Raw genomic sequence first — 25,348 nt, 5'->3', positions numbered from 1 at the left:
TATGCTTAAAAATCATCAATAACACGATTTAAAGCAGTATACAATTCAATATTTTTTTGAGAGAATAAGAAAGACAGGAAAGGAGAGAGGGAGGGAGGGGGCAACAGAAAGAGAAAGAGGGGAGGGGAGAGAGGGAAGGAAGAAAGGAGAGAGGGAGGGAAGGAAGGAGGAGCACAAATTCATCGCTTCACTTTAGTTGTGCACTGTTTCTCATATGTGCCCTGACCAGGGATCAGAACAGTGATCTTGGGCTCTAGTCAAGCCTGCAACCTCTTGCTCAAGCCAGTGACCTTGGAGTTGTGCTGAGGATCCTGTGCTTAAGCCAAGCAACCTCAAGTTTGAACTGGTGACCTCAGCGTTCTGGGTCGATGCTCTATCTATAGCACCACCACCGGTCAGGCTATGGGTTCATTTCTGACCTATTTTTATAAAGCCTTCAGGATTTGTCTGGGCCTGAAAATAACCTAGATACATTCAGATCCAGGTTTTTACTCAAACTGGCCCCTACTTAGTGGTCCCTTACTTCTATTTCTAAACACACACATCCATTTCAAAACTTACCACAGTGCTCGCTTCGGCAGCACATATACTAAAATTAGAACGATACAGAGAAGATTAGCATGGCCCCTGCGCAAGGATGACACGCAAATTCGTGAAGTGTTCCATATTTAAAAAAAAACAAAAAACTTACATTCCCACCTCTTCCAAGAAACCCTCCAAGTTCTTCTGACTTTTTATTATGTTAATTTAAAAGTATGAATATATAATTAGGTATGTTTATAGCTCTTAGGTAACTAAAATTCAAACTTTAAAAAATAGCCTGACCTATGATGGCACAGTGAATAAAACGTCGACCTGGAACGCTGAGGTTGCAAGTTCAAAACCCTGGGCTTGTCTGGTCAAGGCACATACAGAAGTCGATGCTTCCTGCTCCTCCTCCCTTTCTCTTTCTCTCTCTCTCTCCCTCTCTTTTTGTCTTCCCTCTCTAAAAGGAATAAGTGAAATAAAGAACTTTAAAAAATAAAAACAAAATTTGAAATAACATGAATGTAATAGATTATGTTGGTTTACAGAAACTAAAGCTATGATGTATTTAATCCTTGAAATATGTAATCTCAGGTCTGGTTCTCTATATTTAAAACCACTTCTGTAACCTGACTTCAATAATATTAACACTTATAAATGTATTATACAAAGTGGACCTAATAACTGTGAGTGTTTGTTAGAGTAGGAAATACAACTTTAAACACCAGACCAATTAGTAGTCCTTAAGTGTCAATTTCAGAGAGGCCTCACTTGTTAACTCTAGCAATCTTTGGGGTAGGATAGTTTATCTATACATAATAAACACTTAAAGGGACTGTCTAAACAACTTCTAGCCTCACCTCACCGCAGATTTTCTGGAAATTCTCTCTCTCCCCCCATTCACAGAGCTGTACTAAAAGTAACTGTGTTTCAGCCTGACCTGTGGTGGTGCAGTTGATAAAGCATCAACCTGGAATACTAAGGTCGCTGGTTCAAAACGCTGGGCTTGCCTGGTCAAGGCACGTATGGGACTTGATGCTTCCTGCTCCTTCCCCTATCTCTTTCCCTTCTCTACCTGTCTTTCTCTCTCTCTTCTCTAAAATGAATAAATAAAAATATTTTTAAAAATTAAAAAAATAATAAAATAATAAAAATAAAAGCAACCGTGTTACAATGAACCTAGACTGTGATCCTACCTTCAGAGTACAGTAGACCCATCAAGTCTGATTCCCTAACAGCTTTCTTTTTAAAGCTAGGCTAATGCCCTAACCTCACCTGCTTGTTTCTATTTGTGCATTTGTGTTATATACATACATGTGTATTCTACAGTGAAACAAAACCCCCTAATAACTACCTATAAATAGGGACATTATAACTAATTGTTCAACCCTAAGGTAATCCTCAGATCCAAGTGTCCACCAAGACCCATTTGATCTGCTAAAACAGGAGTCAACAAACTTTTTCAAATCCTCCTAGTATATATTTTAAGCTTTGCAGACCATACAACTACTGACTGAACTCCGTCTCTGTAGCAGCAAAAGCAGCTATAGGTAATATATAAACAAATGGCTGTTGTCCATGTTCTCAATGAAACTTTGTTTACGGACACTGAAATTTGAGTTTCCTATGATTTTCACAACCACAGAATATTCTTCTTTTAAGTTTTTTTTCTACTATGTAAAAATGTAAAACAATTCTTAACTCACAGGCCACACAAAAGCAGGCAGCTTTGGGCCAACTAACCAGTTTGCTGACCCCTGTGATAAGGCAACATAGATCTGCCCTCCCTTAAAACTCCTTCCCAATATCCTCTCAGTGTTCATCTCTCTCTCTCTCTCTCTCTTTTTTTTTTTTTTTTTTTTTTTGCGAGAGACAGAAAGACAGAGAGGGATAAACAGGGACAGTCAGGAAGGCAAGTATCAATTCTTCATTGCAGCTCCTTAGCCATTCATTGATTGCTTTCTCATATGTGCCTTGAACAGGAGGGCTACCGCAGAGCAAGTGACCCCTTGGTCAAGCCTGTGACCTTGGGCTCAAGCCAGCGACCTTTAGGCTCAAGCTAGCGACCATGAGGTCATGTCCATGATCCCATGCTCAAGCCAATGACCCCGCACTCAAGCCGGAGAACCTGCGCTCAAGCCAGCAACCTCAGAATTTCAAACCTGGGTCCTCCACGTCCCAGTCTGACACACTATCTACTGCGCCATCACCTGGTCAGGGCTGTCGGTACTAATGTTAACCTAAGACAACAGACAAGGAAAATCTTCCTAGTGGACAGAACTGAAATATCCTCATTTGGCTGACTAAAGAGCTTACTCCAACTGCAAGGAAGTCAACAAATGAAGACCCAGGTAATTTGCTGGTTCTATCATTCACCTATGACACCATACCTGTCTAGGAAGATCTAGTGTAAGTTTTAGAACAATGATACCTTCCTCTTACCTCTCCTCCTAAGAGCTTTAGTTATTTTGTTTTCCAACCACTGTGTATCAGTTGTGTTTAGCCCACAATTTTCAGACATGTGACAAAGCAATCTAGACCTAATTAACAAAAGATATCACCTTCAGAATCTGGACTAAAAGAACAATGACCTCTAGATGTTGTAGCAAGATGTGAATTTGAGTTGTCTCCATGGAAGCAATGAGGGTGTTTGCTGGTACATATAAATTACATTTAAATAAATATTTAATGTATGGGGAAAAGTAGGACTCTGTGTGTACTAAATAACCATGGGATGAATGAGTAGACCAGCTATGTTTTCTTTTTCTTTTTTTTGTATTTCTTCTTAAGTTGGAAACGGAGAGGCAGTCAGACAAGATTCCCGCATGCGCCCAACCAGGATCCACCCAGCATGCCCACCGGGGGGTGATGCTCTGCCAATCTGGGGCGTTGCTCTGTTGCAACCAGAGCCATTCTAGTGTCTGAGGCAGAGGCCATGGAGCCATCCTCAGCGCCCGGGGCCAACTTTGCTCCAATGGAGCCTTGGCTGCAGGAGGGGAAGAGAGAGACAGAGAGGAAAGAGAGAGGGAGGAGTGGAGAAGCAGATGGGCGCTTCTCCTGTGTGCCCTGGCCGGGAATTGAACCTGGGACTCCTGCACGCCAGGCCGACACTCTACCACTGAGCCAACCAGCCAGGGCCTGTTTTCTTTTTTTAATTACATAAGTGAGAGGCAGGTGGGGAGGCAGGACAGACTCCTACATGCACTCCAACCAGGATTCACCTGCAAGCCCCCTACCAGGCGATGCTCTCTGCCCATCTGGGGCCGCTGCTCCGTTGCTTGACAACTGAGCTATTACGGCACCTAAGGGGAGGCCATGGAGACATCCTCAGTGCTCAGGGCCAACTTACACAAACCATTCAAGCTATGGCTGTGGGAGGAGAAAGAGAAGGAGTAGGGTGGAGAAGCAGATGGTCGCTCTCTTGTGTGCTCTGACTGGGAATCGAATCCAGGACTTCCACACACTGGGCCGACAGTCTACCATACCACTGAGCCAAGCAGCCAGAGCCCCACTATGTTTTAAGAATGCCCTTTATTCCACTTTTCACTGGGATGTGCAGCTAGGGCGTCTTTTACAATGCAGCCCTTGGCCAAAGCTCCGGCCTATGTGGACATATAACCCAATGAGTCCTCTCCTCTGGGATATGGTATTGAGACTCAGGTCAGTCCCTCTCTCATAGCAGAAGATAAAAGATTTCAAACTCAGAAGATTATTAGTAAATGTTAAAGTTAGCCTGCAGCAAGAGAACTGACTGAATATACAAAAATCATCTCATGAGATACAAAGAGATACTCCTAAACACATTTGGAGCCCCTAGATCCAGCTGTTCTTGAGTTTTAGTTGTCCTCCTGTGGTTTGATTGCCTTTCTTAGAATTCATAGGATACCCAGTATATTTCCAATAAACTCTTCTTTTTGCTTAAGTTACATATGTGTCATTTTCCTAATTAAAACAAAGTGCCAATTAAATTAAAAGGGGGAGTATCAGTTGGATGAAAGAGTTCTGATGAACACAAAACCCTTAGAGATAGCTAAAGCAATACAAATGGACAGGATCACCCAGAAGAGTGAAAAGGGAATGCCAACGCTAAAATCTAGAACTATCAATATCAAGGGATTAGCAAGAATTAAGAGTCCGCAAAGAAGCAGCTAGTAGGTAGAAAGGCAAGAAATGAACAGCCATCAAGGCAAGGAAGAAAACAATATCAAGGAGAAAATGATTAATAATATCAGGTACTATAAGTACTGTACAGGAGGAGGTAGGGGTAAGCAATGATTACACAATTTGGCAGTATCAAAATCACAGGTGGCCATGGTAAGAGCCAATTTCACTGGCATGTTTAAAAGTGAATAGGAAGTATACAAAACTACCTATGAAGTACTCATCATTAAAAAAATTTTGCCCTGGCGGGTTGGCTGAGCAATAGAGCATCAGCCTGGCGAGTGGATGTCATCAGTTTGATTTCTAGTCCAGGCACACAGAAGAATTGACCTATTTGCTTCTCTACCCCTCCCCCTCTCCCTTCTCTCTCTTTATCTCTCTCTTCCCCTACTGCAGCCATGGCTCATTTGAAGCAAGTTGGCCCCGGGTGCTGAGGATGGCTCCATGGCCCTGCCTCAGGAGCTGGAATGGCTTGGTTGCTGGGCAATGGAGCAGCGGACCCAGATGGGCAGAGCATGGCCCCATAGAGGGCTTGCCAGGTGGATCCTGGCTGGGGCACATGCAACAGTCTGTTTCTCTGCCTCCCTTAAGAAGAATAAAAATAAGTAAATAAAAAACCAAAATAATAAAAAATAAATCATTTCAAGCCTGAATCAGATCAAGCTTCTAGATGTAACTTAATTTACAGGAAAAACAGGGGGCAAAGGAATGTATTACATGAAACCACAGAGATGCAATCAGCACAATTCAGACTGTGAGAAATCTTACAGGGCAAAGACCTGGTTTCTTTAACAAACCAATTATATGGGAACAAGAACAAAAAGACAGCAACCTATATACATTGCTCACAAAAATTAGGGGATCAGGCAACATGCAGATACTCCAGTACTTTCAGCCTTCTGTATACTGCATTTTCACCAATGAAATAAAAGTTGGTATTTCATCTCATTTGCATTATCAGTTTTCTTTGACTTGTCGTTTACTTTTCTGATGTTCTTGTTTAATAAAAAGAAATCAAATGCTTCTCTTTTTATCGCTTCATATTCATTTTTAAATATCCCAATTTTTGTGAGCAGTATAGAAGTAAGGGGGGGGGGAAAGAGGGTTGAAACACATATCTAATGTAATATATGTCCCTTTATTTGGATCCTAGTTCAAACAAACTATTAAAGTAAAAACTGTAATCAAGGAAACTTGAACTCTGACTGAATATGTAATGACATTAAGGAATGAGTATTAATTTTTTTTTTTTTTTTTCATTTTTCTGAAGCTGGAAACAGGGAGAGACAGTCAGACAGACTCCCGCATGCGCCCGACCGGGATCCACCCAGCACGCCCACCAGGGGCGATGCTCTGCCCACCAGGGGGCGATGCTCTGCCCATCCTGGGCGTCGCCATGTTGCGACCAGAGCCACTCTAGCGCCTGAGGCAGAGGCCACAGAGCCATCCCCAGCGCCCGGGCCATCTTTGCTCCAATGGAGCCTCGGCTGCAGGAGGGGAAGAGAGAGAGAGAGAGGAAGGCGCGGCGGAGGGGTGGAGAAGCAAATGGGCGCTTCTCCTGTGTGCCCTGGCTGGGAATCGAACCCGGGTCCTCCGCACGCTAGGCCGACGCTCTACCACTGAGCCAACCGGCCAGGGCTAGTATTAATTTTTTAAAATAAATCTTAGGTTGGATTATTTTAATCTTTATGTTTTAGAGCTACATAATAAAATAGTGAAACAATCTTTATTTTACTAGTGGTCTTCCCTGATACATTGTGTTCCATGTCACCCAGCAAACTATAGACCCAGAGTTAGCTGCCTAACAAGTAATTTAGAAATACAAAGTGATACTGGGGTCCAAGGAGGTAGGTCACAATTGGAGTAGGGTAAGGAATCAAGTAAACTTTGGTAAGGAACAAGAGAGGAAGAGTGATATTCCTGATAGAAGAAATGAAAGCAATTGCAAAGAGGTGGGAAGACCTGCCTCTGCAGAGTATTCACCTGTACTCACCTCTCCATAAAACTGTCCTTACCCAAATGATCATATGAAAATGAAAACACCAAGTGAAGTCAAAACCCACTAGGCATCTCCAAACTGACAAAATCATGGGAGATCAGGTCAAGCCCCAAGCAGCCCCAGAACAGATCATGATAATATCTGGGTAGTCAAACCCTACTGACTTTCCAGGGCAATCTATTCATGTCAATCAAACCCTGACACCACCCCACCACCCCTCCACAGACACACTCTAGGAAAATAATGCATTAAGTTCTTTTACCTATGCCAGAAAATGATCAAAATAATTAATTTAAAATAGTACTCACTAATAAGCTTTGTTTACCTGCCTAAAAGTCACAACCATGGCTCATTAGGCACTCCAAGAGAGTCAAAGTTACATAATATGCTTTCCCTCAGGTTAGACTTTTTAAATAAAGTATAGCTGATGAAGCAGGTAGATTTGGGGGGGGGGGGCAGACAGAGTCAGAGAGAGGGACAGATAGGGACAGACAGGCAGGAAGGGAGAGAAATGAGAAGAATCGATTCTTCATTGCAGCTCCTTAGTTGTTCAGTGACTGCTTTCTCATATATGCTTTCACCGGGGGCTACAGCAGACCGAGTGACCACTTGGTCAAGCCAGCGACCCCTCGCTCAGGCTGGTGAGCCTGCACTAAGCAGGATGAGCCTGCGCTCAAGCTGGTGACCTTGGGATTTCAAACCTGGGTCCTACGCGTCCCAGTCCAACGCTCTATCCACTATGCCACTGCCTGGTCAGGTGAAGAAGGTAGATTTTAAATAAGACTTTTTTTCCTTCAAAAGTAAAATAAGTAGCTCTGGCTGGGTAGCTGAGTTGGTTAGAGTATCATCCCAATACACTAAGGTTGTGAGTCTGATCCTCTAGTCAGGGCACATATAAGAATCAATAAATGAGCCCTGGCCGGTTGGCTCAGTGGTAGAGCGTCAGCCTGGCGTGCAGAAGTCCCCGGTAGGATTCTTGGCCAGGGCACACAGGAGAAGCGCCCATCTGCTTCTCCACCCCTCCCCCTTTCCTTCCTCTCTGTCTCTCTTTTCCTCTCCCGCAGCCAAGGCCCCATTGGAGGAAGGATGGCCCCGGCGCTGGGGATGGCTCCAGGGCCTCTGCCTCAGGCGCTAGAGTGGCTCTGGTCACAACGCCCCGGATGGGCAGAGCATCGCCCCCTGGTGGGCGTGCCGGGTGGATCCCGGTCAGGCGCATGCAGGAGTCTGTCTGACTGCCCCCCCACCCCCAGCCCCCACCCCCCGTTTCCAGCTTCAGAAAAATACAAAAAAAAAAAAAAAAGAAAGAAAGAATAGGCCCTGGCCAGTTGGCTCAGCGGTAGAGCATCGGCCTGGCGTGCGGGGAACCCGGGTTCGATTCCGGGCCAGGGCACATAGGTGAAGTGCCCATTTGCTTCTCCACCCCCACCCCTCCTTCCTCTCTGTCTCTCTCCTCCCCTCCCGCAGCCAAGGCTCCATTGGAGCAGGGATGGCCCTGGCGCTGGAGATGGCTCCTTGGCCTCTGCCCCAGGCACTAGAGTGGCTCTGGTCGGCAGAGCGACGCCCCGGAGGGGCAGAGCATCGCCCCCTGGTGGGCAGAGCGTCGCCCCTGGTGGGCGTGCCGGGTGGATCCCCGTCGCGCGGTCGGGCGCATGCGGGAGTCTGTCTGTCTCTCCCCGTTTCCAGCTTCAGAAAAATACACACACACACACACACACACAAAAAAAAAAAAAATCAATACATGAATACACTGAGTAAGGAAACAACAAATTGATGTTTTGGTTTCTCTCTCTCAAATCAATCAATCAATTTTAAAGCTTAAAAAATAGAATAAGTAGTCCCAACCTTAAAATGTTTTTGGAATATTTTGGAAATAAATGAAGTGGTTTTAGCATTTTGTATGTGCCAGTATCATTAAAATTCTTAGGATATGATGCCAGTGAAAATGAACATCAAGACAAACAGGAATGCACTTGATCAGCCAAAACTCAAACTGGAATGTTTATTACTGTCCTCTTCCATGAGTATCACTTCAAATAACCAACAGCAGTGGGTGGAGGGAGATACAACAAGTAGGGGTGCTTTTCTGAAACCAAAGGAAAAAGCAGCAAGGTTAACAGGTCAGGTTAGCTGTAAGCAGTCTTATGTCTCTGACTACACCTTATGCAATAACTGAGACTGGTACACACCCTCCCAGAAGTCAAATATAATTGTTCCAACTTATCAGAAGCAATGAAAAAGGAAACGGGTAAAATATAACAAGATTGAGGGCTCAAAAGCTGGAAAATCTTTACATTTTATTAAAAAAATTTTTATGGTAAGATATCTGTAGAATAAAGCTAAAATAAAAAATAAAATTTAAGTCACCAATTTTTATAATTGACAATGTCACTGGTCATTGTCCAGGTGTGCTTTCAGTACTTAAAAATGCCTCTTTGATTTTATAAAAAATACTACAAAGAGGCCTCATATATATTTTAGACTCTATTCTAAACCAGTAGATGGCCACAAAATAAATAAATACCTGTTTTCTTTGTTCCTCTTAGGTACACATAAAATCATGACATTTACCTTAACTCTTCAAAAGAGGTAAGATACATAACTTTTAGAAAGCCTCATCTTCTGTAACTGACAGTCACTTTTTCCTCTTCAAATAATCATCAGTTACATAGCTTCCTTCAGATTACCTTTTAGTGAAATCTTAGGTTGGACAACGCATTCAAATTCAATCTAATAATTGTATAAAATACTGGGGAGGATACAGAGAGGTATAAATATAGTTCTTGCTCTAGAGACACTACAACAAGAAAACTGCGATACAAAGCAGAAAGTATCAACTGTTACAAAGGCGATATAATAACTCAAGAGCACAGAGAAGTATAAAGTGAATCTGAATGAAAATACTTTTATCTTTAAGAATTCTTAATTACACCTGACCAGGCGGTTGCACAGTGGATAGAGCGTCGGACTGGGATGCGGAAAACCCAGGTTCGAGACCCCGAGGTCGCCAGCTTGAGCGCAGGTTCATCTGGTTTGAGCAAAGCTCACCAGCTTGGACCCAAGATTGCTGGCTTGAGCAAGGGGTCACCTGGTCTGCTGTAGCCCCAAAGTCAAGGCACATAGGAGAAAGCCATCGATGAACTAAAGTACCACAATGAAAAACTGATACTTCCCACCCGTCTATCTGTCCCTATCTGTCCTCCCTATCTATCCCTCTAACTTTCTCTGTCAAAAAAAAAAAAAAAGAATTCTTAATTACACAGCTCCACCAAAGCATTGTAATCACTCTTATACCCCAAAATTGTAGAACACAAGGCCTGACCTGTGGTGGCGCAGTGGATAAAGCGTCGACCTGGAAATGCTGAGGTCGCCGGTTCGAAACCCTGGGCTTGCCTGGTCAAGGCACATATGGGAGTTGATGCTTCCAGCTCCTCCCCCCCGCCCTCTCTCTCCCCTCTCTAAAAAAAAAAAAAAAAAAAAAAAAATTGTAGAACACTTTCTAAATAACACACCTAAGCTTTTCTTCCCCAACCAAACAGTAAAAGCTGGGTCATTCACAGACATCCTGTCCTGTCACCACTTCACTGCAAAATTTTATTTAAAGTAAAATTTGCCTACTGTTCCTGTAGAACTAACAAAAACCAGTCATCAGCCTGCAAGCCACCACAGACTGAATGAAACTGCTGGTATTAAAATAAAAAGTACACTGATTGCTTCCAGGTAAGTTAACTCTAAAAGATAATTAAAAACAACTTCTTGAGAATTTTTTTAATGTTTGGAGACTGAAAAACACAATGATGAATAAGAAAAATAAACCTGGGAAACTTAAAGAAGCTTTGTTGAAACCCAGTGGCCACTTCTTTTTTTTTTTTGTATTTTTCTGAAGCTAGAAACGGGGAGAGAGACAGTCAAACAGACTCCTGCATGCGCCCGACTGGGATCCACCCGGCATGCCCACCAGGGGCGATACTCTGCCCACCAGGGGGCGATGCTCTGCCCATCCTGGGCGTCGCCATGTTGCGACCAGAGCCACTCTAGCGCCTGGGGCAGAGGCCAAGGAGCCATCCCCAGCGCCCAGGCCATCTTTGCTCCAGTGGAGCCTTGGAAGGGGGGGGGGGGGGGGGTGGAGAAGCAAATGGGCGCTTCACCTATGTGCCCTGGCCGGGAATCGAACCCGGGTCCCCCGCACGCCAGGCCGACGCTCTACCGCTGAGCCAACCAGCCAGGGCCAGCGGCCACTTCTTTATGCACATATGACCAAAGATTCACCATGCCACAAAGAATCTTTATCAAAGGCCAAATTAATAAAGTCCTCATTACTATTTCAATTTTGATAAGTTAAAGGACAATTAAAATAAACATTTTACAAAGCTTTGTAAAATGAATACGAAAACAAAGCTCTAAGCTTTTAATATCTGAGCTTAAAAAAAGCAACACACATTTCAAGCATCACATTTACAAACATCCTAATCACACAAGCACCTACAGCTTCGATTCCGTCAAAATAACACCAGTTACGGGAAAAGGGACTGGCTTAAGTTTAAAAGTCCTCTGGCCAGCAGGAAAGAAATTAAACAATTCTGAATTGCAAATAAGTGCAAGAACACTTAAATCGAAATCTTCGTCTTAGTTTGAACTCCCATACACAAGTATTTCAGATCTGTCCTTTCAACTTCGTATAAACGGTGTCACGGGTGAAAGAAAAGGCAATAAGGATACTGCTCAAACTCCGACACCCACCATCCATCCTCAGAGAGTGGAAGGAACAGCAGAGTGGAAGGAACAAAGCACTGACGTCAATTACGAGCTGAACCCAGAGCGCAGGCAGCTGGAGGAAAGGCCTGAACATCAGTACCGACCGGCGAGCCAGAGATAACCAGCTAGTGGGCCGCCTAAGAGGGGGTTGGGGCTCAAGCACTACGCCCCCAGATTCCCATTTTTAGTTAACTCCCTCGCTGCTACTCAAGGCGGAATATTTTTCCTTTTTTCTTTCCCAGAGGAGGAGGGAGACCGCGAGCAGAATCGCGAGAATGGAAACGAGAAAGCGAGAACCAGTTGGACTATGATAGAACCTAGGCCTATTTTCTCGTTAACTAGAAAAATAACTCGAAATCAGGTATTAAAAAATCACAAGACAGTTGACGGTATTTCGAAGAGCAGGGGCGTATTAAAGAACGAAAGGGAGAAGGAAAAACGGCGAGAAGACGGACTTGTGGGAATGTTTGTTAGGACTGGGTCAGCTTTACTGGGGGAGGGGTGGAACGCAAGGCGGGGGACGAAGGCAGCACGAGCGGCCGGCCCGGGGGGTCCCCAAGCCCCGCGGCCCCCGCCTCCCCGTCGCCCGCCCTCCCCCCGCCCGCGGCGCGGCCTCCGCCAGCCTCGGCCTCCTCACCTCCGCTCCCGGCTCCGCTAGGCCCGAACCATCTCCTGCCGACGGCGGCGCCGGGCCTGCACCTTCACCGGACGCGCATCCGAGCCTGCCAGGGAGCGACAACCAGCTGCCACGGGCGAGGTGCTCCGGGCCGCGGCGGGCTCGCGAGGTCCGGAAAAGCGCCGGCGGAGACACACCTCACACGGGACCGACGGAGGTCCCGACCTGTTCCATGACGGCCGGGCCCAGCCCCAGACGGGCGGCGGCGGCGGCAGTCTGACGAGGACCTGGCTCCCGGGTCTCCGCCCCGTCAGCTGGCGGCGGCGACGGCGGCCCGACTCCCGCAGCCAGGACCGTGACTGACGCAGCGGCCGCGCCGCCCATGTGACCAGGGCGGGCGGGCAGTCGTCACGTGACGACGACGCGCCCCGCCCCGCCGGAGAAGCGGGTGCTCCGCCGCCTGGGCTGCAGTGCCGGGGGGGGGGGGCGGTGCTCAGGCTGGTGACGTACGCGGCTGTCGGCCCCGACACCCGGGCGGGGCCGGGAAGCCAGCGATGGCCGCGGGGCCTAGGCCGACCCTTGAGTGCGGGGCTCGGAGGCAGCGTTTGCAGGGTGGGGCGGGCAGGACCCGGCCTGCTCGTCCTCGGCGCACACCGTCCTGCGCGTACGCGCCAGCGAGGTACGGAGAGCGGCGCCGGGACCAGCTGGATTCACTGGTTCCGGGGCCCAGGAGGTCCGCGCCTCCTAAGCCCAATATCGCCTTTGCGTGCTGACTGGAAACCCGAGTCCAAGCCCCTCAACAGGTCCGGCGATCAGGCAGTCGGCGAGGACTGACGGACGGCTGCTCGCTACCTCGCCTGAACTTCTCCCGGGGGCCAAGCCAGCCCCGCCCCCTTCTGTCGTCATCGGAACATTTTCTGCCACTAATCCTATTCTTGAGGATATCGTTTTAAACACTTTCCTTCACTTAACATCCCGCCAGTCAGGGCAAGCTATAATTTAATTGAGAGTGAAATAATATAGACTAGACAGGATTTTCAAAGGGTCTCATAGAAGCCAGTACAGTAATTGTCCACAGATACTACCTCTGGTTCGCCATTTGGGAAAGACTAATCTCCTGCCTCTCATCTGTTTTCTTTCTATGAAGGAGCCCCTTGAAGCTGTTATTTAACTTATCTACTGGTTTTGAAGCAAATACAGATTGTTTTTTTTTTGTTTTTGTTTTTGTTTTGTTTTGTTTTTTGTATTTTTCTGAAGCTGGAAACAGGGAGAGACAGTCCGACAGACTCCCGCATGAGCCCGACCGGGACCCACCAGGGGCGACGCTCTACCGCTGAGCCAACCGGCCAGGGCCGATACAGATTGTTTTTAATAAACGTTACGTGTTTTGTAATAAGTTATTATTTTAAAATGTGCACGTGAAAATTGTTAGATTCAGGGAAATGTGCTGTGGCTGCCAGAGTGTAACTATTGAAGGAGCAGGAACAGGGAGTGCTGAAGTGCTGTGGCTGCCAGAATGTAACTATTGAAGGAGCAAGAACAGAGAGTGCTGATAGGGCCTCTGTGAGGCTGAGAACAAAGAAGGTCAGAGACTCTTATCAGAAATTTATGTTTGAAATTGGCCACTAGGCTAAACCCGGCCCCTGTTGCTATGCTGCGTGCGACCTCCCTAGCGAATAACTAACTGCTTGCTCACTTAGGATATATAAGGACCTAGCTGTAAGCGTCAGGTGCAACTCCCGTTTACAGCTTCTTGTGAGTACGGTGTCTCGGACACCTTGGGAGTTCGCCCCTGCGCAGGTTAAACTGGCCAATAAAGTAACATCTAAACTCCTGAAAGTCTCTGACGTTTGTTCTCATACCCGGTAGATGCAACAAAAATGTTTCTATCAGCTGTGAAAGCTGGTAATTCACTGCTGTCTATACGTATTTCCTTTTTCAAATTCTCTCTCTCTCTCTCTCTCTCTTTTGGTATTTTTCTGAAGTGAGAAGCTGGGGAGACAGTCATACAGACTCCCGCATGTGCCCAACCAGTGTCCACCTGCATGCCCACCAGGAGGGGATGCTCTGCCCATTTGGGGCGTTCCTCAGTTGCAGCCAGAGCCACTGTAGCGGGTGAGACGAAGGACATGGAGCCGTCCTCAGCACCCGGGCCAACTTTGCTCCAATGGAGCCTTGGCTGCGGGAGGGGAAGAGAGATAGAGAGGAAGGAGAGGGGGAGGGGTGCAGAAGCAGATGGGTGCTTCTCCTGTATGCCCTGGCCGGGAATCAAACCTGGGACTTCCACGTGCTGGACTGACGCTCTACCGCTGAGCCAACCGGCCAGGGCCCTGTATCAAATTTTTAACTGACCACTTATTTCTTTTCCACTTTATTCTTTTTATCTACATCTACATAAATTTCATCTATGTATCTGCATATAAGGAAATGGGTTAAATCATATTCAAAGTAGAGTGTAAAAGAATTGCTTCTATCCCTAACCCTATTCAGCTCCTGGCTGCCTACAGGCCCCTCCCATCTCTTCCTCCCTCATCCTCCCTTCTCCTGATGTACCTGTATAAGATGCCTAAATTCTGAGCTCTTAAAATGGATTTGAGAATTAGTCCTCCCCTATTCTGGAGCTAGGTTTTCTAAATTAATAAACTTTTCATTGCTCTAATTCTAGTCTGTTGAATACTGACCTTTCTTTCAAAGCATCAGGCAGCCCTGGCTGGTTGGCTCAGTGGTAGAGCATTGGCCTGGCGTGCAGGAGTCCCGGGTTCGATTCCTGGCCAGGGCACACAGGAGAAGTGCCCATCTGCTTCTCCATTCCTCCCCCTCTCCTTCCTCTCTGTCTCTCTCTTCCCGTCCCGCAGCCGGGGCTCCATTGGAGCAAGGTTGGCCTGGGTGCTGAGGATGGCTCTGTGGCCTCTGCCTCAGGCACTGGAATGGCTCTGGTTGCAACAGAGCAACCCCCCAGATCGGCAGAGCATCACCCCCTGGTGGGCATGCTGGGTGGATCCCAGTCAGGCGCATGCAGGAGTCTGTCTGACTGCCTCCCTGTTTCCAGCTTTGGAAAAATACAAAAAAAAAAAATATCAGGCACATGAACCTTGGACCTGTAACATTGGAAAGTATATTAGCTTCCTATTGATGCTGTAATAATTATCAAAATTTATCATTACAATTGTATGTCAGAAGTCTAAGCAGGTCTCCCTGGGTTAAGATCAAGGTGTTGGCAAGGCTACTTACTCCTTTCTATAGGCTCTAGAGAAGAATCCTTCTCCTGTCTTTTCCCACCTTCTGGAGGCTGCCCACATTCTTTGGCTGGGCCCCAGTTCACCATCTTCAAAGGGACCTCTTAAATCACATTACTCTGACCTTTTCTTCTGCTTCCCTCTTCTAATATTGAGGACTCTTGTGATTATTGTGTGCCAATTTAGGTTATCCAGGATAATCTCCATATTTTAAGGTCAAATAAATTAGCAACCTTAATTCCATCTGCCACTGTAATTCCCCTTTGCCGTATAACATCATATTCAGAGGTTCCAAGGATTCGTTCATGGACATCTTTGGGTGATCATTACTCTGCTTACCGCACAGCATACACAGTCACTTAAAGTCATCTATTGAAAAGTTGAGGAGTTTGATGTTCATTTAAATGGGATTTTGAGAAATACCTGAAATGAACAATGAAGCTACTTGCAAATTTTCTCTTTCTGGTCAAAATGTTCCAGGAGGAGTAGCTATGTTGAAGATGACCACAAAATAATAAAATTATGTTAAGGTTGACTATGAAGGGGCCAAAATCAGCCACCCTGAAGCTGTCTTTGAAATACTGATTTTAAGCTGTTTACTAAGAAACAAGAGACTCAGAAAGAATCTTTGATCTTCTCCCCTTTCCTGCCCTAAAGATGCAGGCAGAGAAATCTGCTTCAGGAAGGAGCTTTTAGGAGGCCACCTTAGACTAATTTGAATTAAGTGTGATAAACAAGACGCTTCCAGGCAGGAGTCTGTTAGCTAGGTACCCACTGCGTCCCATTGTTTCTGAGTAGCCTGGCAAGGATTTTCCTGCCTTGTGTGTTCTGCTCTTCCTCAAGTATCTCTAAATCGGCCATTCTCACTTCTGAAATCTAATACCCCATCCTGCATTTCTCCAAATATGTCTTACATGACCAACATCACCTCACTACCTTTGGACTTTTTATGGAATTATCATGCCTATGTGAATTCACCATGCATATGTATTAAACTTTGATTTCTTCCTGTTAATCTGTCTTTGTTAATTTGATTATTAGCTCAGCCAGAAGAATTTAGAAGGTGGGAAGTAAAGTATTAATATTTTTTAGCTCCCATAATTGTAATCTTTGTGGCTGTAGATAGTTTCAATTCTCAGTGTCCCATCTTGTAGACATTCTTCAGCCTGAGCTGGATACCATTAACATTTGGGGCCATGATCAATTTCAATCCTCACTGTTACTTAGGGTGTCATAATTATGAATCAAATCTCTGGGGGTAGGGTCTCATATTGCTTAAGTACCAGGTTTTGCCATTCTTAATACTGCTGGGGAAGTCTGCAGAACACATATCTGGAGTTAGCCCATGAGAAACGCAAGAGACAACTATTTGTGCAACTACTCCTATTAAGAGGGCTGCTCCTGAAAATGTTAATTGCCCAGCAGCTCCAGCTTGTTGCCCATGAGCAGAGCAGACTTCAGCAGCCAAAGAAAGTTCTCAGGCAAATAAAATCAGGAATATCTGTATGGATAAAAGTTAGGCTCATGTTCTTAAAATGGAAGTAGTGAGGACATATGGGTGGAGCACTAACAGTGTCTGCTTCAATGATAATTACTGTACATATTATGTGCTAGGCACAATAAAACACTTGAGATGTGTTATTCAATATTCTCAACCTTTTGACCTTTACCTCTCTGACTTGTCCTCTACCACCATGTCACTTAGACCACTGACTGATAATACCAACAATTCCACACTGCCAAATCTAAAAATTGCCAACATTTATCTTTACCTTAGTGGCATTTAACACAGTTGAATGATGTAACCATGGCACGATGAGGAAGCAAGGGTGAGGATTGTTCCAGGGGAGACTGGGATGCTGTGCATGGTCTCCACTGCACCTCCTTTCACTGCCACCACCACTGTAGCACCAAGCATGTTGTCCAACTGCACCAGCACCACTGGGTGGTGGTGGCACCACTCAGCATCAGCAAGACCAAGACCAAGAAGAACATTTTATGTGCTAGAAAATGAAGCTTTTTGGGGGCCAACAAGCAGAATCTCAGCATCCTAATGTGGGAGTGAACCACACAATCAGTGAGTTGAGCAATATTCTTGTCCCTGTCATGGTAATACCAGATTGTTAGTGTAGGTAGCTAGCTAGTTATTAATAAAGGAAGGAAGAAATGGAATCAGAAATTAAGTCTAATAAACTAGGGAACTGAATTGGACATTGATATTAAGCCTGATTCACTAGGAAGCTATAGCATTCACAGGTTCCCCAGGGGACAGCTGTACCCTCTACCAAGGGGATTTAACCTCTGAATCAGGCAGGAAGAATCAGCTTTCTAATCTCTCTGGGAGACAACGAACCATTAGCCTGAATTACCAAGGGAAAGATAAATTCCTTTGCTAGGCCCATACACAATAGAAACCAAGATGGTGCATGAGGAGGTAAGTACATGCCCAGTAGAAACCAGATGATGAGGCAAAACTTTGAGCCATGTGCAGTAGGAGCCAAAATGGTGACATAAATGGGTCGACTCAAGGCTGTAAAAATCTGGGAAAAGGATCAGATTGAATAAGGCACACAAAACCCCAAAAGATCCAGAAAAGGATTTGGTTAGGGGGAGGGTCCAGTATAAGCCCATAAAAGATTAAGAAAGAAATTGTTAGTTTGAAAGAAAGCCTGCTCTCTCCCAAGCCTGAGGTAATATAATCAAAGCTTAACAAAGGCCCATCTGGGTATCACATGTGTATTCGTTCACCTGTTTGTTTATGCACATTCTCTCTCTATAGCAGCCACATGACTGCAAGTGTGGGCCTGGATACGACAGCACAGTGCCAGCTGGAGGGCACAGCCAGGAGCAGAAACCATGGTAGACTACTGGAATCCAAGGTGATGGCATTAAAGTTCTGCTCACCAGGCCCAAGACTTCTTCTGCAGCACGTCAGAACTAAGCCACCTGGGCATGGACGAGACATTGAGCACTTAAGGGCAATCTTTTGTTTTTGCTCTAATAACTCTTACCAGTACACCATTCTCCTAAGTGTGGGTCCTTGAAATACTTTTCTTATGACTCCGTGGAAGAATCCTCTTTCCACTGGCAACAAGATGCCTTCAAGGTGTATGGCAAGATCAGGATTGACAATGATCTCTTTAATAAGGACAGCCTGTCTTGTGGCATCAAGTTTAAGGAGTACTATCCCATGGTATTTTAAAATCTTCAGGAGAGCCCTGGCCGGTTGGCTCAGCGGTAGAGCGTCGGCCTGGGGTGCGGGGGACCCGGGTTCAATTCCCGGCCAGGGCACCTAGGAGAAGCGCCCATTTGCTTCTCCACCCCCCCACTCCTTCCTCTCTGTCTCTCTCTTCCCCTCCTGCAGCCAAGGCTCCATTGGAGCAAAGATGGCCCGGGCGCTGGGGATGGCTCCTTTGCCTCTGCCCCAGGCGCTAGAGTGGCTCTGGTCGCGGCAGAGCGATGCCCCGGAGGGGCAGAGCGTCGCCCCCTGGTGGGCAGAGTGTCGCCCCTGGTGGGCGTGCTGGGTGGATCCCGGTCGGGCGCATGCAGGAGTCTGTCTGACTGTCTCTCCCCGTTTCCAGCTTCAGAAAAAAAAAAAAAATCTTCAGGAGAGGCTCTGGCGGGTTGGCTCAGTGGTAGAGCGTTGGCCTGGCGTGAAGGAGTCCTGGGTTCGATTCCCAGCCAGGGCACACAGGAGAAGCGCCCATTTGCTTCTCCACCCCTCCCCCTCTCCTTCCTCTCTGTCTCTCTCTTCTTTTCCCGCAGCCAAGGCTCCATTGGAGCAAGGTTGGCCCAGGGGCTGAGGATGGCTCCATGGCCTCTGTCTCAGGCGCTAGAATGGCTCTGGATGCAACAGAATAGCGCCCCAGATGGGCAGAGCATCGCCCCCTGGTGGGCATGCTGGGTGGATCCTGGTCGGGCGCATGCAGGAGTCTGTCTGACTGCCTCCCCGTTTACAACTCAGAAAAATACAAAAAAAAAAAAATCTTCAGGAGAGATCTGGAATTGACAATCAGGATTACCAGAATTCAGTGATGTGTAGTCCCCCTGTCAATAGTGACAATCATGGCCAATGTGACACATGTTTCTTCACCGCCTGTGAATGGTGCTTATCTTCCAGACTCTGTCAACCAAGGTTGTGGCTGAGATACACAACGTCTTAAAGAAGTACCACTAGTTCAAAGTGGGTACTATGTGTCACAGCAACATCCTTTTGCCATCATTTCTAGGCATGTACTGCCTGACTGTGTATGGTGTGGAAACCTACATGGTGGTAACAAGGAACGTGCTCAGCCATCAGCTCACTGTATACTGCAAACATGACCTCAAGGGTTCTGTTGTTGCCAGAGAAATGAATGACAAGGAGAAGGTGAGGGACTTGACAACATTTAAAGACAGTGACTTCTTGCCTCACCAGGAGGTTGCACAGTGGATAGAGCGTCGGACTGGGATGCAGAAGGACCCAGGTTCGAGACCCGGAGGTTACCAGCTTGAGCTTGGGCTCATCTGGCTTAAGCAAAAAGCTCACCAGCTTGGACCCAAGGTCACTGGCTCGAGAAAGGGGTTACTAGATCTGCTGAAGGCCCGTGGTCAAGGCACATATGAGAAAGCAATCAATGAACAACTAAGGTGTCGCAACGAAAAACTGATGATTGATGCTTCTCATCTCTCTCTGTTCCTGTCTGTCTGTCCCTGTCTATCCCTCTCTCTGACTCTCTCTCTGTCCCTGTAAAAAAAAAAAAAAAAGACAGTGACTTCCTGCCTGACCAGTGGATACAGTGTCGACTTGAAATACTGAGGTCACTGGTTCGAAAACCTGGGCTTGCCTGGGGAAGACAAATATGGGAGTTGATGCTTCCTGCTCCCCCCTCCCTCCTTTTCTCTCTCTCTCTCACTCTATAAAGTGAATAAATTTAAAAAAAGAAAAATAAAGACAGTGACTTCCTCAACGAAGAACAGAAGCTGCACATGGGAGAGGAGACTAAAAAGAACTTCCTGGAAAAACTGAAACGAAACTTAGAGTTTCTGGCCTAGCTGAAGATCACAGACTGCAGTCTGCTAGTGGGTGTCCATGATATGGACCAGGCAGAGCAGGAGGAGATGGAGGTGGGGGCAGAGGACCAGGAGTATGAGAATGACAGGATGGGTGGCACCCTGCTCTGCTCCCACAGCACATCTCCAGACAGCCCTGGCAACCTCTCAGCTTTCCTCAGTTCTCTGGTCCTGGAGAATTTGACAACTCTGTTGATATTTATGCCATGAAAAGCAATGAAAGTTCTCAAGACAGAAAGCTTATTTCATGGCCATTATTGATATCCTCACACCATATGATGCTAAGAAGAAAGCTGCACATGCTGCCAAAATAGTGAAACACGAGGTAGGGGCCGTGTGAACCCTGAGCAGTACTCCAATTGCTTCAAGTTCATGTCCAACATCCTGACATAGTGAACTTCTACTTGCAGCCAGAGCCAGAGAATGAGATATGGGGTCAGGAACTGGAAGGCAGAGAGGGTGTACTTGGACTAGATTGCAAGGTCAGGGAGGGCTTTAGCATCGAGACTACAGCCTGTGACACTGAAAGAGATTCTAAGGAGGATGCAATGTGCTGTGTGTGCATGAGCTCACACGATTTAGTCTCATCTCTTGTTTACCTTTGATTTTTTTTTAAAGATTTTATTTATTCATGAAAGAGAGGGGAGAGAAAGAGAGAAGGGGGAGGAGCAAGAAGCATCAACTCCCATATGTGCCTTGACCAGGCAAACCCAGGGTTTTGAACCGGCAACCTCAGCGTTTCCAGGTTGACGCTTTATCCACTGTGCTACCACAGGTCAGGCAATTTTTTTTTTTTTTTTTGCCCATTTAACCCGGGTTAAAAAAGGAATTTCTTGTTTGTTACCTTGTAGCCTTTTAAAATACGGTGGGACTGGAGGTTATTATGGGTTTATTTGGGTTTTTCTGAAATTTCCTGGCTCCAACCTTGCTATATACAATGATGTATGTCATCACCCTATGCACCATCCTCATCCCTGCCCTGAACTCCCTTCAATCACAGAGGCAGCCAATAGACCCAGCCAGGGTCCTCTCAGACCCAAGTGCTCTGATGCCAGAGGAGAGGAAGTCATTCCTGCTGGGTTACTTTTTAATTTTATGAAACATTGTACACAACTTCCTTCACCTTTCTTCCTCAGATATAAGTGATTCTTCCATCTAAAAAAATGCTGTCTTCTTGCCCTGGGCAGGTAGCTCAGATAGGGAGAGCATTGTCCCAAAACACCAAGGTTGTGGACTCAATCCCCAATCAGGGCACATACAAGGAGCAACCAATGAATGCACAACTAAGTGGAACAACGAATCAATGTCTCTCTCTCTCTCTCTCTTTTTCTCTCTCCCTTTTCTAAATCAATAAAAAAAATAGCCTGACCTGTGGTGGTGCAGTGGATAAGCGTCGACCTGGAAATGCTGAGGTTGCCAGTTCAAAACCCTGGGCTTGCCTGGTCAAGGCACATATGAGAGTTGATGCTTCCTGCTCCTCCCCCCTTCTCTCTCTGTCTCTCTCTCCTCTCTCTCCCTCTCTGTCTCTCTCTCTCCCTCTCTCTCTCTCTCCTCTCTAAAAATGAATAAATAAAAAAATTTTTTTTAATAATAATAAATAAATAAATAGATGTTGTCCTCTTGAAGGGACACTCCAGATCAACATCAGTCATCTCAGGTCAGAATCAAAGCTCTCAGAGGGGAGAGTTCGTCCTCTGGAATGGTGAGGGGTGCGAGTTGTTGCTGAGCTCTTGGACATCTGGTTCTCGATCCCTGTAGTTCATATGTCTTCTCTATAAACCCTGCCTCCTACCTGGTCACAAAGAACTAGAAAAGACTCTTGTGTTTAAATGGTCTTTCCACCTTGGAGAAACCCCAGAAGCTGATGAGTATCAAATGAAGCCTTGTATCCTCCATGTATATACTTTCTTTTGACCTTTTCCCAGGAACCCTCACTTGTAAGTGAGCTTTCAGCTAGGGCAGATCCCCAGGCACCTGGGGTGCTCCTTACAGAGATTCCTGTTTGAGTCCCAGGGCTACCAAGTAGGTAACCTGACTGCCTGTGCCTGTGGTTTGTCACCTGGATGTTATGGCCTGTATGAAGTGATTCTTCCACCCTGAAGTGTGGCACCCACACCTGAGGTTGTTTCTGGATCACTCGAGGATGTGATCCAGGAAATCCATCCTGGAGCATTGATGTGGGATTAAACCAGCCTTTGGGCTGTTTTTCCTTGATGCCCCTTCTAAATTTTTGCAGGTCTGCTATCCACAGGCTGCCTCAGGAGTGACATCCTGCAGCTTGCTTCAGGAACTCCACTGCCTATTGAACCTTGCTATCCAGGCCTTAGAATTCTGAGGCCTGTGTTATTCTGTGATGACATCAGAGGAGTCTGGGCTGCTGAGGAGAGAAAACAGCCCTGCACTGGGGGAAATACATTCCTGTATCTTCTCAACCCCTCACCAGGAACTGGGGATTTGGGGTGAGATATGGTAAAACATGTAGATAAACTCACAGAGGTGAAGGAAGTTTGTGGAAGCATTTTGAATGACTGGATTGGTGTCGTATGGCTCCCTTCGAACCTAGCCAAGCTTAGCTTCTGTAGTAGGAACCAGCACGATCTCTGTGCCCGGCTTGCAGCATTTAGATCAGGAAGGAATGGAGACAGCATTCTTGAACTCCTCTGGGGCTGCTGGGACCCTTCTGGAAGAGACAGATGGGTCAAACTGCCCTGGCCAGAAAGGGCCATAGATAACTCTGAACATCAGCAGTAAGACCACAAGGAGACTTGGGAAAGAACTCGAAACCAAGTGGCTCATGGAGAAAACAAAATTGACTTTAAGTATTATAGAGGAATAATATTTGGACTTGATATTCTCCACCTTCTAATTAAGAATGAAAATTTGTCCTGGACAGATAGCTTGGTTGGTTAGAGCATCATCTTGAAACACAGAGGTTGCTGGTTCGATTCCCAGTCAGGGTACATACAGGAACAGCTCAGTGTTCCTGTTCTTTCTCTCCTTCCTCTCTCACTGAAATCAATAAATAAAAATTTTTTTAAAAAAATTAATGAATGGCCCTGGCCGGTTGGCTCAGCGGTGGAGCGTCGGCCTGGCGTGCGGAGGACCCGGGTTTGATTCCCGGCCAGGGCGCATAGGAGAGGCGCCCATTTGCTTCTCCACCCCTCCGCCGCGCTTTCCTCTCTGTCTCTCTCTTCTCCTCCCGCAGCCAGGGCTCCATTGGAGCGGGGATGGCCCGGGCGCTGGGGATGGCTCTGTGGCCTCTGCCTCAGGCGCTAGAGTGGCTCTGGTCGCGACATGGCGAGGCCCAGGATGGGCAGAGCATCGCCCCCTGGTGGGCGGAGCGTGCCCCTGGTGGGCGTGCCTGGTGGATCCCGGTCGGGCGCATGCGGGAGTCTGACTGTCTCTCCCTGTTTCCAGCTTCAGAAAAAAAAAAATGAGAAAAAAAAAAAATTTAATGAAAATTTGGATTTTCCCATAGACAAGCCCAGCATGTCCAAAGCTTGGCCGCTGTCTGTCAACCTGCAGCCTCCACAGCCTCAGGCTCCCACCAGCTTCCTGCATTTATTTGGTCTGCTAATCATGTTGCTGCAACATGTATGAAACATGTAACATAATCCTATCAGCTAAAGATGAGTTACCAGGTATCTAACTTCTTTAACATTGAGTTTTGTTCATTTTGTTTGTTTGTTTTTGTATACTGTTTACATTTTGAGAGGTAGCTTCCTGTCTCAAATATTCTTTTGTGTTTCCAACAAGGTTGTTGATTGGGTTGGAACAGTTGAACTGTGGTTTGGTCACCTGGCCTGTGGTGGTGCAGTGGATAAAGCGTCGACCTGGAACACAGAGGTCGCCGGTTCGAAACCCTGGGTTTGCCTGGTCAAGGCACATATGGGAGTTGATGCTTCCTGCTCCTCCCTTCTCTCTCTCTCTCTCTCTCTCTCTCTCTCTCCTTCACTCTCTCTTCTCTAAAATGAATAAATAAAAATAATCTTTAAAAAAAATAAAAAAAATAGGGGAAGCATCACCCCCTAGTTGCTTCACTTTAGTTGTTCATTGATTGCTTCTTATACATGCCTTCATGGTGAGGTGGGGGAGTTAAGCTGAGCCAATGATCCCTTGTTCAAGCTAGTGACCTTGGGCTCAAGCCAGTGACCTTGGGCTCAAGCCAGCAACCTTGGGTTTCAAGCCAGTGACCTTTAGGTTCAAGCCAGCAACCTTGGGATAATGTTGATGATCCCATGCTCAAGCAGGTGACCACCACTAGTCAGGCTGGTGACTTTTAGATTTTTCTTAAAAGATTATTTTCTGGGTTATTTTCAAAACTTTGGTTATGAGCTTCTATTTCTTTTGTCATTCAAATGTTTAAAAGCTATTCATCTTGGTTTATACAAGTTTTCTTCATCTTTTTATAATGATGAAGACATTATATTTGGTTTGCAGTCTGAACGTAGAGAAAGTGAACTTATTCCCAAGTTTTTGTCTGCCACCACTTTTCCCCCCGAATCTCACCATTCTCTTTCTGAGCACTAGAAGGCATTTGAGGGGAAATAGCAACCCTCAACATCACTCTTTGGAGCCATGAAACTCAACAGCTTTATGGCATCCTAGAGTAATTTGAGTCTCCCAAGAACAAAGGTATAAGAGTAGTACGACATAGCTAACTGGGTGAGGTCTGGAGGGGGATAAGGGCAGGATTCCTCTTCCAATCCCTCTATCCCCTAACCAGTCACAGCTTCTTCCATCCCACCCCTCTTCTGAAAACCTCCAGCTAAGACGCTATAGTCTCCCAGGTTTCCCACCAAAGCGAGGGGTTGTCTGAGACGTCCACTGAGACTGCTAAATGAAGAGTTCTGGCCTTGTTCCTGTTCCTGGGCCACCGAATCTTAACCTTCCAATCTGAGCTCCTTCCTGCGTCCCACAGCGGGGGTTGGGGTCAGGGCTGGAAGCTAGCCGTTCTAAAAGGACAGACTGAAGCAGTGCTCCACCTCTCCTTAGCTTGCTTAGTTG

At 46.4% G+C, this 25,348-nt stretch overlaps 1 protein-coding gene, 2 non-coding genes and 1 pseudogene across 3 annotated transcripts in view; 3 read left to right on the top strand and 1 right to left on the bottom strand.

Annotated features, from left to right (window-relative positions):
* Positions 1 to 12,404, bottom strand: part of AFF4 (ALF transcription elongation factor 4) — a 105,604-nt gene extending 93,200 nt beyond the window's left edge. Inside the window, exon 1 of the mRNA XM_066278337.1 lies at positions 12,075 to 12,404. The gene's annotated coding sequence lies outside the window, so the exon portion shown is untranslated. The remainder of the gene's footprint in view (positions 1 to 12,074) is intronic.
* LOC136336908 (U6 spliceosomal RNA) lies at positions 566 to 672 on the top strand. The gene has a single exon (XR_010731643.1). It is a non-coding gene; the product is annotated as a U6 spliceosomal RNA (small nuclear RNA).
* A 4,801-nt stretch (positions 12,405 to 17,205) lies between the features above and the next one.
* Positions 17,206 to 20,734, top strand: LOC136335906 (phosphatidylinositol 5-phosphate 4-kinase type-2 beta-like; annotated as a pseudogene).
* On the top strand, positions 18,505 to 18,580 carry TRNAP-GGG (transfer RNA proline (anticodon GGG)). Its single transcript has one exon. It is a non-coding gene; the product is annotated as a tRNA-Pro (tRNA).
* Positions 20,735 to 25,348: the final 4,614 nt, after the last annotated feature.

The sequence above is a fragment of the Saccopteryx bilineata genome, chromosome 4 (assembly GCF_036850765.1).
Source record: "Saccopteryx bilineata isolate mSacBil1 chromosome 4, mSacBil1_pri_phased_curated, whole genome shotgun sequence".
In the NCBI taxonomy this organism is placed as follows: Eukaryota; Metazoa; Chordata; class Mammalia; order Chiroptera; family Emballonuridae; genus Saccopteryx; species Saccopteryx bilineata.
The sequence above is the reverse complement of the archived record's forward strand: the minus strand, read 5'-3'. Positions and strand labels throughout refer to the sequence as shown.